The sequence below is a fragment of the Ceratotherium simum genome, chromosome 30, assembly GCF_057802395.1.
Source record: "Ceratotherium simum simum isolate JZ-2026a chromosome 30, ASM5780239v1, whole genome shotgun sequence".
Lineage (NCBI taxonomy): Eukaryota > Metazoa > Chordata > Mammalia > Perissodactyla > Rhinocerotidae > Ceratotherium > Ceratotherium simum.
The window spans coordinates 14,485,524-14,505,622 of NC_141929.1; the positions used below are offsets into that span (position 1 = coordinate 14,485,524).

Sequence of the window (20,099 nt, forward strand, 5' to 3'; positions counted from 1 at the left end):
AGGGCTCTTTCAAGCCTGGGGCTATCCCTGGGCCATTTTACAAGCTGGGCAGAATAGAGAAGGTCATCTCAAGAGCATCTTCTTGATCCCTTCCCCTCTTTTTATCTAGCCACCTGTTAGGGGATTTTTTGACTTAGGCTCCTATCTGTGCTAAGGCTGGAGTGCTGGGCATCGGGGGACAGCAGGTCAGCTTGGCCTCTTTCTGAAGGTCCCCCAGACTCTCAGCCGCCTACTGCCATCAGATCTGAATGCCACCCTTCCCATCTCTCAGTCATCGTCCTCAAAGCACAGGTTTAAGGGATCATTGGACAGAGTGGAGAATTCCCCAGAAGTCTGTGGACACATCTTTTGTTCCCCACCCTGGGAGGTTACTGGGAGTCCGCATATGCAGCACAGTGAATGAGCACAGGCTGGTCAGCTGGGTTCCAATCCTGGCTGCGCTAATTCCCAGCAGTAGGCAGTCATTGGGCCTCTCTGAGGGTCAGTTTCTTCTTCTGTAAAATGGAAATGTTAATACCTGTGCCATATAATTACATAACATAGGTAAAGCAGCTGGCACGTAGGGGCCCATTCCTGTGGAAGGTCAAGGCTATGTTCCAGAGCCCTTGGGAAGGTACCAAAATTAGCCATAAAAGACAGGCGGAAAACGTGTTCATTTTCGTGATCAACAAATATTAGGCTGGCTGGCCATGGTGCTAGAAACTAGGTAGAGAGATACATAAGACAGGCTCCCTGCTCCTGATACGGGCACACGGGGAGCAGAGGAGACTGACTGAGGCTGCCTGGGCAGTCTGGGGACAGCTTCCTGCTTAAGGAGGAAGAACAATCTATTAGGCAGAGATGGGAAGGAAGCAGGAATAGCCATTATGAAAGCGGAGTCAGTTTGGGGAAGGGTAGGAAGTTCAGGAGGGCTGCAGAGCTGGATGAAGAGAAAGGGAGAGTGGGAGATGAGATGAGAGGAATTGGTGGGGACCAAATTCTGAGGAACCTTGAAGTTCAAGTGAGAATTTTGACTTCATCTCAAAGATGTGGGGACTTAAGTGGGTTTTGGGATGCCTGTTCTGGCAGCTTTTGGGGGGTAGGGGATGGTGTTGGACGCCTGGAATTACCCCAGCCTTTCACTCCATATCAGAAGCTCTGATGGTACCCAAAATAAATAAATGCAGAGAGTGGGATTCGCAGGAAAGGTGTGGGGGAGCCTGGCCTGGGAGTTGGGGCCTTGGGTTCTGGGGTTCTGGTCCCAGCTGCTCCACCACCAGAATAAGTGGGTCTCCTCTCCTGCCTCAGGGTAGGGTTTCAGGGTGGGTAGGCTTCTTACAGCTCTTTCCTTCTGGGGGTCTGCAAAATGTCTCTGGAGGCTGCAGGGCCCGCCTCCTGCCCCCAGGCAATACTGTCTGCTGGCCAGCCATGACCCATCCTTGGGAAGAAGAGGCATCTTCTCTGAAATGGGCAGTCTGGCCCTTTGACCCCGAGAGACTCCATGGAGGTCTGAGAACCATGGCCTTCAGGCCTGTGACAATCCCGGGGGTGTTCTGGGCTCCAGCTGTCCTGCACACTTGTGCATGAGGGCCATGTCTCACAATTGGGGGGTGGTGTCCCCTGGGAACTTAGCCACGCAGTTGGCCTGGGAACCTACCTCCCAAGCTTCCCAGGGGCTTCTGGGAGAGTTTGTGCATCCCAGACAGGAAAGGCCCGATAGCCGCGCCTGGAGAACCAGCCAGGCCTTCCCTCTTGGGGCCATCTCAGACAACGGAGAAGTGGATGAGTGGGGATGTGGCTACAGTTAGCAAGGTTGAGGTCAAGGTAATGAATCTGAAAGGCCAACAAGAAGTGAACTTGCCTGGCAGCTATTCAGAAAGGTTAGGATCTGCTTTAAAGCTTTCCGAGTGCCAGTTGCCTGTCATAACAGGAGAAAGTCCACATTTTGGCCCAGGACTCTCCCATCAAGTGCAAGCCCCCACTTCTGGCTTTATCACTCACATGTCTCCTCAATCCTCCCTTCCCTCCAGCCTATACCTGCCCTTCTGTCTTTCCCAAGAGCCAGAACTTCCCTGCTTCCTTGTCTTCCTGCTTTCTCAGATCATTAAAATCTCTTCGTAAGCATTTTTTTTAAACCATCTTAATCATTTTTAAGTGTAGTCATCATTTTTATGATTTAACGTAGTAAATAATTTTTAAGTGAACTAGCTTTAAGTATAGTTCAGTGGTATTAAGTAGACTTACATTGGTATGAAAGAGGTCTCCAGAACTTTTTCATCTTGCAAAACTGAAACTCTATACCCATTAAACAATAACTCCTCCTTTCTCCTTCCCCCCAGCACCTGGCAACCACCACTCTACTTTCTGTTTCCATAAATTGGACTACTCTCGGTATCTCATGTAAGGGAAATCATACAGTATTTGTATTTTTGTGACTCTCTTATTTCACTTAGCATAATGTCCTCAAGGTTCATCCGTGTTGTAGCATGCATCAGAATTTCCTTCCTTTTTAAGGTTGAATAATATTCCATTGTATATATATGTACCACATTTTGTTTATCCATTAATCTGTTGATGGACACTTGGGTTGTTTCCATGTTCAGCTGTTGTGAATAATGCTGTTATGAACATGGGTGTACAAATATCTCTTTAAGATCCTGCTTTCAGTTCTTTTGGGTGTATTCCCAGAAGTGGAATTACATATAGTAATCGTTTTTAATTTTTTGAGGAACCTCCATACTGTCTCTCATAGCGGCTTCAGCATTTTACAATCCTACCAACAGTACACAAGTGTTTCAATTTCTCCACATCCTCACCAACACTTGTTTTCTGTGTTTTTGATAGCAGCTATCTTAATGGGTATGAGGAGATATCTCATCGTGGTTTTGATTTGTATTCCTCTGGTTATTAGTGATATTGAGCATCTTTTCATGTATCTGTTGGCCATTTGTATGTCATCTTTGGAGAAATGTTTATTCAAGTCCTTTGCCCATTTTTTAATTGGGTTATTTGTTTTTTTGTTGTTGAGTTGTAGGGATTCTTTATATATTCTGGATATTAAACGCCTTATATTTGCAAATACTTTCTTCCATTCCACAGGTTGCCTTTTCACTCTGTTGATGTGTCATTTGATGCACAAAAGTTTTCAATTTTGATGTAGTCTCGTTTGTGTATTTTTGCTTTTGTTGCCTGTGCTTTTGCTGTCATAACTAAGAAATCATTGCCAAGTCCAATGTCACGAAGCCTTCCACCTATGTTTTCTTCTAGGAGTTTTATAGTTTTGGGTCTTACGTCTTTGCAAGCATTTTAATAGCTTTACTGTTTGTATGACATGTACTTATTATAAAAAAAATACCAACAATTCAGAAAAGCACAAGCAGAAAAGAAAATCCCAATCCCATCCCCCAGACATATCCACGCCCTAATAATATTTTACTGGGCAACTCTTCAGACAATGCCTTACTTCATTGCTTCTCAAACTGTAACTTGCACTTGAATCACCTGGGGATTTTGTTAAATTCTGATTACAAAGACCTGGGGTGGGCACAAGGCTATATTTCTGACAAGCTCTTAGGTGATGCTGCTGCTACTGATGAGGAAACCATACTTGGAGCAGCGCGGGTCTGTACGTATACACACACACAGCTCTATGTCCTATGGGATCATCTATACAGGACTTTCTTGTAACCTGTTGTTTTCCCCCACTCAACTATATGTCATGGAAATGCCAATAAGTGCAGATCTCCATCATCCTTTAGTGTGGCCACATACTATCTCATTGCATGGTAGGATGGTGATTCAACTAGTTCCTATAGATGAAATTCAGGGTGCTATTGAGTTATCACTTTTATAAATAATGCAGTGGCAAACGTCTTTGTCACCATGTGTTTGTTTACCTGAAGGAATTGTTACTGTGTTTGTTTTTCTAAGAAGCAGACCAGAGCTAATACTTTCAAATGTATTACTCCTTAAAGGAGTCACCTGGGAAGCGGGACCCTTCATCTCAAGGCTCTGCTGGCCCTCTGGTGGTGTGGGGCAGAGCAGTGCGGGACAGAGGCGGGATAAGGGTGAGATAGAGGTGGGACAGGTGTGGGACAGGGGTGGGATAGGTGGAGGATACCCATGAGTGTGGGAGGAGGCAGTGTGGGCAGCACTGACGGCGCCCACTCTTCAGCCCGGCGCTGTGTGTGTAGTGCTCCTTTAACGCCCACAGCTTCCTGCAAGTTTTGACTTAGTCACCCCGATTTTACAGATGAAGAAAACTGCGGCGTGGGGAAGACTCCTAGCTAGCCCACGGTCACGCAGGCGGGACGCGGCAGCGCGGGGGCTGTCATCTCGGGTGCCCGGCCTGGCCCTTCCCCGCGGCCCTACCCCGCGCTCCAGCCGCTCCGCGCCCCGGCCCCCTCGGACTCCGCCCGGCGCCCGCTCCCTGCTCCCCGCTCCCGCCCCGCGCCGCGCCTGCTCTTGCGCAAAATAATCCAAGACGCCACCGGCCCATCTGGCGGCTGCGGAGCGAGCCCGGGGCCCCACTCCCGCCCCGGGCCCCGCTCCCCACTCCCCGCTACCGCCCGACTGGCCTGAGAGGGAGGCCTGGCCCGAAGAGGCTTCCAGGCCGACGGCTCTGCGGGCGCGCAGGGTAAGGCCTTTCCTGAAACGCTAGTTTCAGAGTCGCCAGGGCCGAGAGATCCAGGGGGCTGGGGTTAGTCTTGCACTCCGGGGGTGCGGGTGGGGGAGGTCTCCTTCGCGATCACCCTAGCCAGGCGCTCGACGGAGCGCAGAGGATGTTGGAGGCCCCGGCGCGGTTACTGACCGGTTGGACAGCAGGGATTTGTCGCGAAGGGGTTTGTTGAGGGCACCAGACAGGACAGCTGCAGACAGCCCTGAGCTAGAATCCCAGCTCTGCCACGTGCTGTCTGTGGGACCTTGAGCAAGTCCCGGCGCCTCTCCAGTCCCGCTTTCCTCTTCTGTAAAGTAGGGATAAAAATAGGTTCTCGCTATACCGTCTGACACCTTTTAGGATGGCTACTATAGAAACCCCAAAACAAAAAGTGTTGGCGGGGATGTGGAGAAGTTGGAACCCTTGTACACTGTTGGTGGGATTGTAAAATGGTACAGACGCTGTGGAAAACAGTTTGGCAGTTCCTCAAAAAATTAAAAATAGAACTACCATATGATTCAGCAGTCCCACTTCAGGGTATATACCCCAAGGGAGTGAAAGCGGGGTCTCAGAGATATTGGTACACCCATGTTCCTAGCAACGTTATTTGCAATAGCTGAAAGGTAGAAGCAACTCAGGTGTTCGCCGACAGATGAATGGATAAACAAAGTATGGTATATATGTACCATGGAATATTATTCATCCTTATAAAGAAAGGAAATTCTGACACATGCTACAACCTGGATGAACCTTGGGGACATTACGCTAAGTGAAATAAGCCAGACACAGGAAGACAAACACTGCGTGATTCCATTCATATGAGGTACCTGGAGCTGTCAAATTTATAGACACAGAAAGTAGAATGGTGGTTGCCAGGGACCAGAGGGAAGAATGGGTAAGTTATTATTTAATGGGTATACAGCTTTTCAGTTTTGCAAGAAGAAAAGAGTTCTGGAGATGGTTGTTGGTGATGGTTGCACAACAATGTGATTTTACTTAATACCACTCAATTATACACTTAGAAATGGTGAAGATTTTATGTTATGTGTATTTAACCACAATTTTAAAAATTAGGGAAAAGAATAGAACATGCCTCATAGGGTTTTGTGACGATTGGGTGAGGCAGTGCATGTGAACTATTATTATTATGATGCATGTGAACTTTCTGCCTCACAGACCCAGACATTGGAGAGGGTGGCTGTGTCCTTGTGGGGAGCTATTGCGCCATTCTGTATGAGATGCTCAGGGTGGGGTTCAGGGGAGACTTCCTGGAGGAGTGACTGGGGCCCTGCTCAGGAGGTTCCTAGCATTTGTAGGATGGGTGGATTCTAGACATTGGAAAGTCCCTGACAGAAAAATTGCTTCCATTAAGGGGCAGTTTGCAGGGAGAAGATTTCAGCACTGCCTAGAGAACTTGTGATCAGAGCTGTCTGAATGTGGAGCAGGCTGCCTCATTGGGTGGTGAGCTCCCCGTTAGTCAAGGCATGTAAGGAGAGGCTGGGCAAGCTGCAGAGACTGCTGCATGAGGTGGGAGTGGAGCCATAGGGTCTCCTAGGCTCTGCGCCTCTCTGATGTGATCCAGTCCAGGCAAAGTTATCTATAAGGGGCCTGTGTAAAGTTGGGACCCAAGTCAGAGGGAGGGGGCAGGCAGGTGGGAAGACTTGCTGCCAGCCCTCCCCTAACAGTCATAATAGCTGCTGCCGTTTACTCTGGGCAAGCACTGTATTGAATGCTGAACAGGCTTGATCTCAAATCCTCACCACAACCCTGTGCGGTGCATGCTACTATCATCCCCATTTTATAGATGGGAACCCATGCCCAGGGGTTAAGTCACCTGCCCAGGGTTAGCCAGTAGGCAGTAGAGCTGGGATTTGAACCCAGACAGTCTGGCTCCAGCCCTCTGTGCTGGGTGGAAATCTCCAAAATCCGCCTCCCTGCAAGCTGGCCGCTCCCTACCACCCTGCCCCTGGCCGACAGCTCCTCCGGGCCTTAACACTCTCACAGGTATGGATGTAGCTGCTGCTCACTCCCTGCCAGGTGAGTCAGCACTGCCTCCCTCCCTCTGACTGGCAGGCCCCACCTGCTTGGGTCTCTAAGGTTCAAGGATAACACTGTGCAGACAACACTGGCCTTGACTGGAAGCCAGGCTTCCTGTTGCTCAGTGCCTTCCTTCTCCTTCCATCAAATGAGCCCTTCCTTAACAACTCTCTTCCAGGGCTCAAAGTCTTTCCCAGAGCTGTTGAATTCATTTTGCCCTTTTTGCAACCGTGTTTTTCCCAACCCAGCTCTCTGGGTGCCAAGATCTTGTCCACATGATTCAGTTTGTCCAAGCTCCTAGTCTAGCACCCACAAGGCAATAAATGCTCTCCCTAATGGTGGCAGTACGGTGACCTCCTTTGTCCTCAGATCTGAGCAGGATTATAGAGGAAGCCCTGACAGGGATGGGGATTTATCCAGAATGACTTAGTTAGCTGGGGTGGCATTCACACCTTATGAAGACACAGGGAGCTATCATTTAAGGACACCTCTGTGCCAGGCAGGGTGCTAAGCCCTATGTAGGCACTATCTTACCAAATTCATACAGAGCCTGGGAGATGAAGAACTGTGTTATTTCCATATTCAGATGAGGAGACTGAGGCTCGGAGAGGTTCAGTCATGTGTTCAGAAGCCCGGATTTTTCCCTCTCCCTGCTGCCACCCTTGAGGCCCTGCTTCCGTTGCTGGTCTGACAGCAGTAATATTAGTGCCACTTGCTGCTTGGTGGAATAACATACATTTAAGCTTTCTCTCCCACTCTCCCCTGGGAGTGGGCCTTGGTAGTGCTGTTTTATGGATGATGAAGGTGATTAGGGGCTTCCCAGGGTCCCACAGTGGAAGGGGCACACCAGGGCAGGGTGGTGGTCCTTCTGGCCCCCCTTTCTCTGCAAGCCTCTTCCCACCTCCACCGCATTGGGTCGCAGGCTACATAGCCCTCCTGCTTGCCTCCTTGGAGGGGCTGTCGCAGGCCCCAGTGAAGCTGCTATGTATAGAGGCCAGCAGACCAGCTGGCTTGGCGGAGGCTGGGCTGGGGCCAGGTGCTTTCCAGCGTCTTCTCACAGTTAGGAAACCTTCATTGATTGACATCTCTGCAGAGGGTGCCTCCTGGTCAGGCCTGCCCCGGTTCCCCTCCGGGCTGAGAGAAGGCCACTCCTCTCCCTGTCCATGGAAATCTTGCAGGCAACATAATGTTTGACTGTCACACTGCAGTGACAGAGTTCTGGAACCCTTAACTCAACCTTATAAGGTGTGACTGTTAACCCCAGAGGCGGAGGCTGAGGCTGGTTCAGGACCTGGGACTTAAACCTGCAAAGCCAATAACACTGGCTGAATAATTTTTATTTTATACTTTTTAAGATTTCTTTTAAAAAGTAATTAATAAGATTTTTTAAAGTACAGTTTTAGATTTACAGAAAAATTGAGCAGAAAGTACAGAGAGTTCCATATAACTACCCTACCCTGGACACAAAGTAGTCTTTGTTATTAACATGCATTATTAATGTGGTATATTTGTTACAATTGGTGAATCAATATTGATACATTATTATTAACTAAAGTTCATAACATTATTATTAACTAAAGTCCATAGTTTACATTAGGGTTCACTCTTGGTGTTGTATATTCTATAGGTTTTGACAAATATATAATGAATGACATTGTGACAGTTGTGATATCCACAATTACAGTATCGTTCAGAATAGTGTCACTGCCCTGAAAATCCTCTGTGCTCCACCTATTCATCCGTCCCTCCCCACAACCCCTGATCATTTTACCGTCTCTGTAATTTTGCCTTTTCCAAAATGTCATATAGTTGGAATCATACAGTATGTAGCCTTTCCAGATTGATTTCTTTCATGTAGAAATATGCATTTATGGTTCCTTCATGTCTTTTTGTGGATTGATAGCTCATTTCTTTTCAGCACTGAATAATGTCCCATGGTATGGATGTACTATAGTTTGTTTATCCATTCGCTTATTGAGGGACATCTTGGTTGCTTCCAGTTTCCAGTGATTATGAATAAAGCTGCTATAAACATGGGTATGCAGGTTTTTATGCGGTCTAAGTTTTCAACTCAAATTGGGTAAATACCAAAAAGCATGATTGCTGGATCATATGGTAAGACTATGTTTAGCTTGTAAGAAACTGCCAAACTGTCTTCCAAAGTGACTGTACTGTTTGGCATTTCCACCAGTAATGAATGAGAGTTTCTGTTGCTCTGCATTCTCATTAACATCTAGTATTGTCAGTTTTTTGGATTTTAGCCAAAAAGTAATAGGTGTGTAGTACTATCTCGTTGTTTTAATTTGCAGTTCCCTAATAACATATGATCTTGAGAATCTTTTTGTGTGCTTATTTGATGTCCAGTTATCTTTTTGGCGAGGTATCTGTTCAGATTTGTTGTCCATTTTTTAATTGGGTTGTTTGTTTTCTTATTGTTAAGTTTAAAGAGTTTTTTGTATGTTTTGGATACAAGTCCTTTATCAGATAAGTCTTTTGCCAATATTTTCTCTTCATTTTCTTAGCTATGTCTTTTGCAGAGCAGATGTTTTGAATTTTAATAAAGCCTAACTTATCAATGTTTTCTTTCATGGATTGTACTTTTGTTGTGTCTCAAAACTCATCTCCAAACCCAAAGTTATCTACATTTTCTCCTATGTTATATGCTAGAAGTTTATTGTTTTGTGTTTTACATTTAGGTCTGAGACCCATTTTGAATTAATTTTTGTGAAAAGCATAAGGTCTGTGTTCAGATTCCTTTTTTGCACATACATGTCCAATTGTTCCAGCACCATTCGTTGAAAAGACTGTCTTTTCTCCATTGAATTGCCTTTGCCCCTTTGTCAAAGATCAGTTGCCTATATTTATGTGGGCCTATTTTTGGGACTCTCTGTTCTGTTCCATTGATCTATTTGTCTATTCTTTTGCCAATACCACACTGTCTTGACTACTGTAGCTTTATACTAAGTCTTGAAATTTGGTGGTGTCAGTTCTTCAACTTTGTTCTTCTTCAGTGTTGTGTTGGCTATTCTGGGTCTTTTGCTTCATATAAACTTTAGAATTAGTTGTAGATATCCACAAAATAACTTTCTGGGATTTTGATTGAGATAGCATTGAATCTATAGCTGAAGTTGGGGAGAACAAACACCTTAACAATATTGAGTCTTCCTATCCATGAACATGGAATATCTCTCCATTTATTTAGATCTGCCTTGATTTCTTGCATCAGAGTTTTATAGTGTTCTTCTGCCTTGATTTCTTGCATCAGAGTTTTATAGTGTTCCTTGTATAGATCTCCAACTATTTTGTTAGATTTATCCCAAGTTCTTCATTTTTTTTGGTGCTAATGTAAATGGTATTGTGTTTTTAATTTCAAATAGATAATATATGTGCACAATAAAAAAAATTCAAAAGATACAGATTGGTTTACAGTGAAAAGTAGCTTCCTCTCGGTATCCCATTCCTTAGGCCTCTATTTTCATCTATCCAAAGACAATTACTGATGCTAGGTTCTCGTGGGTCCTTCTAGAGATTGTATGTACATACTCAAGCTCATATTCATATTTATTTTTCATTCAACAAACATCCATGAGCGTTTACTATGGGCCAGGCACAGGAGATGGGGCAGAAAACAAAAGGAAGTCCTGTTCTCACAGAGCTTACATCCATTGCAGTTGGCATCACCGACTGTATCTCCAGTCCTCACAAGAACTCTGCTCAGCAGGTATTATTATCCCTATGGGAGGGCTGAGGGCCAAAGGAGAACTCTCTGGGGCCGACCAAATTCTCCAAGAGCTCGAGCAAAGAGGCTGGTCCTGCCAAGAGCTAGGGGCAAGGCTGATGCTACTCAAGGCCAGAGGAAGCAGGTGCTAGAAGGGAGGACTTCTTGCCAAGGCAAATGGTGGAGATGAGGAGGAGGTGAGGAGACAGCTTAAGGAGGCTGCTAGCCCAGTCTGGAGCCAGATTCATATCAGAATAAGGACTTAGAAGTCCTCCTGTTTTCACGTGGCTGCATTATAATTCCTTGGTTTTGTTTCCTTTCTAGTTTCTTAGACATGTTCTTCCGGGGACGAGTCTAACCTTGTTTGGCTGACCTCAGGAGAAAAGTGATTTATTCATACTGAGATCAACACTGCCAAGGGAGTGGCCAGGGTGTCCCCAGAGGCTGTGATGACAGGCTATGATAAAGAGCCAGGGAGAGGCAGTGAACTGCTGGGAACTGGGTGTCTGAGTGGCCTGTCGGGGCCAGGTCAGCTTCCCCGCCTGGGTCTCCCTCCCAGACTGGAGGTGACTTTCCTACTACCCAACCCATGGCACTGGGCTCTCTGGCGTGCCATCTCCCATTTCTGCCTCAGGCACCAGAGCCAGTGGACATTCTGAAGCCACATGTATGCCGCCCTCTACCCATCCCCCAGCCCTACTAAAAATATTTGTGTCCAGTTGCAATGAGGGCGGAGCTGTTATTGTCTGCGTGTGTGATCCACATAGTACTAATAGCTTACCACTGACCAGGACCAGGGCCAATAAATATAAATTTCATTCACATTTTACAGATGAGGAAACAGAGGCTCTGAAGCCAAACCTGTGCTTGTGCCCATAACACTCCATTGCCTCCACAGGGTCCCAGCGCCCAGGGTAGACGCACACACAACAGGGGTCCTTCTCCCCAGCTCGCCAAGTTAAGTGCCTCACTCAAGCAGCTCAGGTGGGTCTGATGCTGACCCTTCTGGATGAGCTGAGCGCTTCCCCTCTCTTCAGCTCTTGGGTAGTACTCTGCCTCCCACCTCCCCAGGTGGCATTGCTTCGGGCCATTTCTGACTTATTACCTGGGGGCTGACCTCTTAAAGCGAGTTACCCCCTCACAGAGTTCAACCAGTTTTATGGTTCTTGTTACAAATTGCCAGGCAGGACCAATCTAGTAAGAGTATTTTATCAATGAGTATGTATCAGACATATGTGTCTCTTACCAAATACATCTCTTTAATTCTTAAAGGCAAAAAGGATTTACTTACAGGATGATTTATTGTCTGTACAAATGTAAGCAATGTGTTCTTCAGCCCTGCATCTATTAGGTGATACCAATTTTATTGAGTAGAAGATGATTCTTTATACAGCTGTATCTCCCCAGAATAGACCAGGCAAATGCCTGGGTGGCCCAGGCCCTGAAAGGACAGTTCTTTAAAGGGTCTGGGACTCTTTTCCATCTATGCATGGCTCAAATTGCCTGGGAGAACTGTCCCCCAGCCCCTTCCGGGCATGTGAACCTCCATTAGAGACCCCTTAGAGGTCACCTATCTTCCTTTGTCACAGGGCTTGGAGAAAAGGTTGGTTTCCTGGCCTCCAGCTTCTGCCTCCATCTCATCTTGCACATCAGTGTTCCCTAAATTAATGTGTTCATCAGGTCACTCCCCTGCTCAAGAACCTGCACTGGCTCCCAGCTGCCTGTCATATAAAGAACTGCTTGGCTTTCAAGACCCTCTGTAGCCCGGCCTTGTCCTGCCTGTCCAGTGTAGATTCTCATGTGGGTCTCATCTCCATGCCTTGTTCACTTTATCCTCACTTCTCCCTCCTCAGTGTCTTCTCTTGTCCCCATTTTCCGTCATTCATCCTCTAGCTTAAGTCTCTACCCCTGTCCCCACCATGAAGCTTCCTTTGACCACCTGGCCGACTCTGGTTCATTCCTTCTCCAAACACGTATTACATTTATCGTCCACACTATAGAGACTGGCCTTCAACTGTTCTGTAGATGTTCTCTGGGCCTGCTTCCAAGATCACCAACTAGCCTGTGATTGCCATAAGGGCAGAGAACTGAATCCCCCAGAGACTAGGATGGTTCTGGGCATATACTGCCTGCTTACTAGCCATTAATAGTGAGACATCATACATGGAAATATTCTGTAATCCTCAGTCAAGACACCAAATGCACGTCAGGGCTCTTAATGTTACCATATCCCACTGATTCTAAAGTACACCTTTCCCACACTCCCCTGTGTGGGAAATTTTACATCTCCTCTGAAATCAGGGTCAATGGCATATCATAATTTAATTGACAGGTTTTCCCCCTCTCTTTCTCAAAGCCACGTAAAATATTGGTGCATTTTATAATCAATTGTGCATTAGACTTAGTGAAATGGGGTGTTACTGGTTGATATGAGAATCTGTTGATAGCTGTTTCTGGATTGGACCTGGGAAAAAAGCATTTGGGAGAAATGAGAGGATGCTGAGAAAGATGAAGGGACACTGGGAAAGATGAGGGATTCTGGGAGAAGTGGAGGATGCTGAGGGAGATGAGAGATGCTGGGAGAAGTGGAGGATGCTGGGGGAGATGAGAGATGCTGGGAGAAGTGGAGGATGCTGGGGGAGATGAGAGATGCTGGGAGAATTGGTGGATGCTGGGGAGATGAGAGATGCTGGGAGAAGTGGAGGACGCTGGGGGAGATGAGAGATGCTGGGAGAATTGGTGGATGCTGAGGGAGATGAGAGATGCTGGGAGAAGTGGAGGATGCTGGGGAGATGAGGGATGCTGGGAGAAGTGGAGGATGCTGAGGAAGATGAGGGATGCTTGGAGAAGTGGAGGATGCTGAGGGAGATGAGGGATGCTGGGAGAAGTGGAGGATGCTGGGGAGATGGAGGATGCTGGGAGAAGTAGAGGATGCTGGGGGAGATGAGAGATGCTGGGAGAAGTGGAGGATCCTGGGGAGATGAGGGATGCTGGGAGAAGTGGAGGATGCTGGGGGAGATGAGGGATGCTGGGAGAAGTGGAGAATGCTGAGGGAGATGAGGGATGCTGGAGAAATGGAGAATGCTGGGGGAGATGAGGGATGCTGGGAGAAGTGGAGGATGCTGGGAGAATTGGGGGATACTGGAGGAGATGAGGGATGCTGAGAGAAGTGGAAATGCTGGAAAGGAAGGGGAGAGTACCCTGTTAGGCCCAGAAGATTCCTGAATTGATTCAGCTCTTTCTCTCTTCCATTCTCCTGTCCTCTATGCATATGCTGCTTCAGAGGCTGATTCTTCGTTAATTGGAAGCCAACCTCCTGGCTGGTGTCCCAGCATCACCAGCCCCAGGTGGAGTGGGGACAGTGGGGATGAGAGGCTGTCTTCTTTCACCTGTGAGGAGGCTTCTCATGGCCCTGGCAGAGCAGAGGATGCCTCTGATCAACTGCTGGGCCGGGAAGACGAGAAAGCTGAGCTCCCAGCCCAGCCTGAGCCCAGACAGGGAGGGACCTGGGGAGACCAAAGGGCAAGGGCCACAGACTTTCCAGCCTTTGAGGAAGTGCAGAAGGCAAACCATCCATGGTGAAGAGGAATGGCTTTTCTCTAGGCCCAGAGGTCCTGAGCTCCGGCCAGTGTGGCCTGCCCTGACCAGCTCAGGTCAAGCAGGCAACCTCTGGGTTTTGACTCTGAAGTCACAGGGTGCTCAGGTCACCCCTCTGGCTCCAGATCCTCATGGGCTGCATCTCCTAGGCCAGGCCTCTTTTGGCCTTCCAGTCAGGCTCTTCTAGCTGCACAAAACTACTAAGTGGGGGAATGTGGTCTTTTCCTTTTGCCTTCAGATTGTTCTCTAACGTCATCAGCAAAGGCTTTGGGGTCAGACATACTTAGATTTAATACTTGCTCTCCCACTTGCTAGCTGTGTGACCTTGGGCAAGTTACGGAACGTTCTGAGCTTCAGTTTCCTCATCTTGAAAATGAGGGTGAGAATTCCTAACTCTGGCAATGATGTGTGTGCGTGGGGGAATTAAATGACATAAAGTGAGTAACGTTAGCTATTATCATCATCATCATCATCATTATCCTGTTAATCCTTTTATTCCAGCTGAGGTAGTCCCAGCTCCGTCCTGTGGACCGCTGCCAACTTTATCAACCCAAGTTTTATGGGCCCCAAATATCCCTGAAACAGAGGCGGTGCCGTCTCCGTGGCCATCCCCCAGTCCTGACTGGGAGCTCTGGCTGTTTTTCCCTCATTCCACTAGTTTCCACTGAGCATCTCCTGTTTGTCCACTGGGGGCTGTGCCTGGTGAACACAAGAGCTCTCGTTCCATTGGAGAAATACGGCAGGAGCCTGTGAAAAGTTAAGGCTGAAAAAGCAATACAAGGAGAAAGAACTGTGAGGGACGTTCCTTTTCAGCAAGATGGAAAATTTGATAGTTTAGGGGGAAAACTCTATAAAACATCTAGAAACTTGGTATATAAAACAATCAGCACATTTTTTTCTCTCTTTTTTTGTGAGGAAGATTATCTCTGAGCCAGTCTTCCTCCATTTTGTATGTGGGTCGCCTCCACAGCACAGCTTGATGAGCAGTGTGTAGGTCTGTGCCCGGGATCTGAACCACAAACCCTGGGCCACTGAAGCGGAGCGCGCAAACTTAAGCACTATGCCACCAGGCCAGCCTCTGTCAGCAAATTTCTATGCATAGCCGAGCTGCATGGTAATAAAGACAGCCCCTGAGGGAACAAGGCTGTTTTGCCTGCACTGAGGGCCCTTCACTCGTCTGGATAACCCAGGGACTTAGGTAGATTTGAATAGCCATAGGGACAAGGGACAAAGTTTTGAGCCTCCATGGAGCAGAAAGGTAGAACTGAGACCCCCACATACAGCCGGGACCCTCGAGGGTTTAAGCCTCCCATGAAAGTTAGGCCAGAAAAAATACACCCACTGGCAGAGGCAGAGGAGAAGGAAGTTTTTCTAACCTGGCCTGGGTCTGGTTGGGGAAGAGGAAGTCGTCCTCTGAGAAATATGTAACCACACACTAGCCTTCTTTTGGATTTGGGATCAAATTTACACTACTCATGTGATCCTAGAGTCTCCAGGCCAAGAAATGAACATAAAAGCTATTCCTGGCTGGAAAATTCGTAGAGACAGAAAGTAGAATGGTGGTTGCCGGGAGGGGAAGGGGAAATGCAGAGTTGTTTTAATGGGTATGGAGTTTCCGTTTTGCAAGATGAAAAAGTCCTGGAGATTGGTTGCACAACATCGTGAAAGTACTTAACACTACTGAACTGTATGCTTAAAAATGGTTAAGAGGATAAATTTTATGTTATGTATATTTTACCACAATTTTTAAAAAAAAGCTACTGCTGACTGGTAACTCCTTGGGACCCCTGGCAGAAGCAAAAGCAAAACCTCTTTGGAGGGCCTCGCCTTCAACCCAGCCTGCTCAGGATGCCCGCAGGATGCCTATCAAACTGGAGCAGACATCCCATTACAACAAGCCCCAGGAAACCAGGCACTGGGTGGGGTGGGGAGGTTGGGGGGGTGGTCAACAGCAAGAAGGAAAAAGAAAACAAGAGGATCAACATCCCCAGGTCTTTACTGTAGCATTATTCATTAAAAAAAAAAAAAAAAAAACACAATAACAACTGGAAACAAAGTCAACATCTCTCAGGCAGGAAATATTGCACCTATTAAAAAATTTGGAAGGATTTCCCTGAGGGATTTTATTATTGAGTGAGAAAAATAAGAAATGGAGATGGGTGCTAATATGGTCTCATTTTTGCAAAGCAACCCCAAAGAAAGCAAAACTTGACCTCAAACCTGACACTTGTACACATGTGCTTTTTTCTATATAGATGTATGAGCGTGGAAGAAGGTAGTGAAGGCTGCCCATCAGGATTACTTGTGTAGGGCTGCAGGGGAAGGAAGGCAGGAGGGAGAAGGGAGAGAAGAAAAAAAACAGAGAGATTTCAGTGCAACAGAATTGCGCTGAAAATATCTACAACCCTCAACCTTCAGCATGCCTGCTCTGATCCCACTTATGGAGGATGATACCTGAATGTGTGTGTTTGTGTCTATAGGAGAAAAAAATTAGAATACTGACCTGCAGATATGCCCACTGTGAAGTGGGGGGTAAAAAGCAAGTTATATCCATCTGGTGATTCAATTTTATTCAGATAAACAAGCAAATTTCCTCTCTACATGTGTATATGCCTGCATGTGTTAGTGTGAGCAAGGAGAAGGGTGTGGAAGGGCAGATGTTGGCACCAGTAATATCATGAAGGAGAGAGTGGAGGAGAGGGAAGTGAGAGAGGGAGACTTCAGCTTTTCGTGTCCTTAGAAGAGGAGAGACACAAATATGGATATCTTTGTCTTGTATTGTTTCACTTGTAACAACAAAGTTGCATTGATTAGGAACATGAAGAACATCAGATAAAGACAGTTAAAAACAAACAAGTGATCCAGTGAAAAAGTTTCCTACATTCCTTCTAAGTGTCTGATCTCCTTGGAGGGCCCTTTTGCAACAGCTGTCAAAAATGTAAATGTACCCAATGTACCTATTCCTCGACCCTGCTTCTTTCTTTCTTTTTTTTTTCTGTGAGGAAGATCATCCTTGAGCTAACATCCATGCCAATTCTCCTCTTTTTGCTGAGGAAGACTGGCCCTGAGCTAACATCCATGCCAATCTTCTTCCACTTTATGTGGGACGCCGCCACAGCATGGCCTGACAAGCAGTGCATCGGTGTGCGCCCGGGATCTGAACCCGGGCCGCCAGCAGTGGAGCACGGGCGCTTAACCACTACACCACGGGGCCGGCCCCCAGTAATTCTGCTTCTACATATGAACTTCCCCGGGGGCACAAAACTGTCTGTACAAAGACAGTCCTTGCAGCATTATTTGTAGAAGTTAAATATTGGAAACGGCCTAAATGTTCATCGAGAGACAGATTAAATCAATTAGGGACCATACACAGTGGAGTACTTAGCAGCTGAGGAAAAAAAAATGAGACACTATCACAGTGTTCTAGATAGATTGAGTGACAAGAGCAAGGTGCAGAACACCATTCTGTTAGTTTCCTAGGGCTGCCGTGGGTGGCTTAAAACAACAGACACACTTTTGGAGACTAGAAGTCTCAAATCAAGGGCCATGCCCTCTCTGAAGGCTCTAGTGGGACATCCTTCCTTGCCTCTTCCTAGATTCTGGTGGCTTCCAAAATCCTTGACATTCTTTGGCTCATCGCTGTATCACTCCAATTCTGCCTCTGTCTGCACATGGCCTTCTCTGTGTGTGTGTCTCTTTCTTCTCATGCAAGGGTGCCAGTCATTGGATGTAGGGCCCACCCTAATCCAGCATGACCTCATCTTAACTAATTACGTTTGCAAAGACGCTATTTCCAAATAAATTCACATTCTGAGGTTCTGGGTGGACAGGAATTTTGGGGGGCCACTCTTCAACCCACTATTAGCACGTGTGGTATACTACTATTGGATTAAAAAATACGAGCAAGAGACAGACAGACAGACAGATGCTTGTTTATGCCTGGCACTGTGGAATGATGGAAGGAGACTGAGGCTGGTGGAAAGTGCACCTGTGAGATATCTCTGAAAGAAAGGCCAGAAGTAGAACCCTGACAAGGAAGGGAAGGAAGAGGATTTCAGCTGGCCTGCTGTGGGAAAGGCTGGGGGGCTGGGTGAGGAGGAAGGAGGCTGGGGGGCTGGTAGAACCCAAGGTTGCCCACCCCCTGTGCCTTCCTGTTGAGGAGTGATGGGCCCGACTGCTAGCCTGTAGGCCACCGACTCTGGTAACAAATATTTCTGGAAATTCTGGAACAACTCCCCTTGCCCAGGCTGGGCCCCCTCATGAGGGACATGGAGCAATTTCTCCTCTTTTGTTAGAAGGCTGGTGAAGGCCTCTCTAGGTTCTTGCTCTGGCAGTCTCCTGTCCTTTCTGTGCAGCTCACGGAGGCACCTCCCTCCCCTCTGACTAGCCTCCCCCCAGTATCCGCTGCTCCAGGCTGGGCTCATAGCTTTTCATCTCTGTATGCCAAGCCCCAGGCCCCCAGGAGAGGCTCAGGTCACAAATGCACGTAGAACAGAATTTAACTCTGATGCGGAGAGTTCATGACCCATTTAAAATTTTCCTGTTCTTATACAAGGTGGCGTGGGCAGGAGTCGGGGTCATGGCGGAAGAAGGGTCCTCCTGAGTAAGACTGGGTGTGTGTGAGTAGGGAGGAGGGGGTGCGGCCTGGTGAGGAGGCTGGCGACTCCCCTCTGGCCCCAGACCTTCCCTTTCCAAGTGTCTCAGGGACAGGGGGCTGTGCCTCATTCCTCCTTAGTTGTGATACTGATGTGTGTTAGCAGACAAGACCCAGTGCTCCACTGCGGTCTCCTTGTGTTGATTAGTGAGCACAGTGATTGGATTCTCCTCAGGATAGGCACGGAGCTAGGAATTCAGTGGCGCTTATGTTCCGGCAGGGGAGAGAGATGTGAAACTACTAATGAATGATTGTTTAATTACAGTTGCGATAGTTGTTATGAAGTACTGGTCCCTGTTGCTTTTGGAAAGTGTAACAGAGCAGCTCTGATGATGAGCCAAAACGGAGAGCCTGTGCGCCAGGGCCTGTGTCCCCGCCAGCACCCTTGGAAGAGCAGGGCTTGAACTCAAACTCTACAGGTGTGAGTCCAAATCTCTGCAGGAAAAACGAGCCTGTGTGACCAAGATGCTCCCCAAGGAGGGGACCTCTGCAAACACCCCCATTTCCCCATCCACCACTCCTCCCTCTGCACCCAGCTTGAGGAGGAGTTTCTCAAGCTCCATTTTTCAGATGGGTAAAGGGAGGCCTAGAGAAAGGAGATGATTTGCTCTCTAGGTCCAAAGTCAGTAAGGAGCAGCCAAAGCCAGGTTTCCTGGAACCCTGCTTGAGCCTGCCCAATCCCCACAGTCTGTCCTCTGTGAGCCAAAAATCAGAAACAAGGCTGCTCTGTTCCCCGAGAATTCCATTTTCCCCATTGTCCTCCACTAGGGACATTCCCGAATTGGTAAAAAAGGGCCTGGTTCAGAGTCCTGGTGGTTGATGGGCTGTGCCCCGTCCAACCTGGAGTCTAAAAGTCAGGAGACAGGGAGATAGAAGTCTGAGACGTTAAGGAGCTCCCAGCCAGGAGCCAAGACAGAGAGTAGATGCTCAGGATGCTGCGATCAGGTCAGAGGAAGAGGGACACCAGGGGCCTGGGGCCACAGAGGGACAGCCCCCTTGGAGAGGGGCAGCTCCAGGAAACAGGGAACTGGCAGTCTTCTGTAGGTCAAGGGCGGCGTGTGAGAGAGCCTGGGGGTGGTGTGGGCATGAGAGAAGGGGAGATGGGGGGAGGGAAAATTAGGCTGGCTGGTGAGGGGGGAAGGGCATTCTGCTCAGGGAACAGCAGGTGCAAAGGAATTGAGGCCAGTCAGCATCATGGGGGTGAAGGCTGCAGAGGTGGGGGCCTGACTTCCTGGTGATCCTGGGTCCGTGGAACAAAGGGTCACAAGGGCTTTGTCTTGTGAGAGGGGAAGGCTGTCTGTCCTATGGGGAGGAGTGCTCTTCCCAACCTCTTTGAGGACAGACACCCCTTAGGAGGCTGAGAAAAGCAGAGAACACCCCTCTTTCCTTTCAAATGCAAATATCCCCTGCCATGCAATATTTTTAAGTTATTTTTACTTTTTTTGTTGTGGTAAAAT

The 20,099-nt window shown here is 47.7% G+C and overlaps 1 protein-coding gene across 1 annotated transcript in view; it reads left to right on the plus strand.

Annotated features, from left to right (window-relative positions):
• The first annotated feature begins 4,516 nt into the window (after positions 1-4,516).
• Positions 4,517-20,099, plus strand: part of IL34 (interleukin 34) — a 53,775-nt gene continuing 38,192 nt past the window's right edge. Inside the window, exon 1 of the mRNA XM_014788565.2 lies at positions 4,517-4,615. The gene's annotated coding sequence lies outside the window, so the exon portion shown is untranslated. The remainder of the gene's footprint in view (positions 4,616-20,099) is intronic.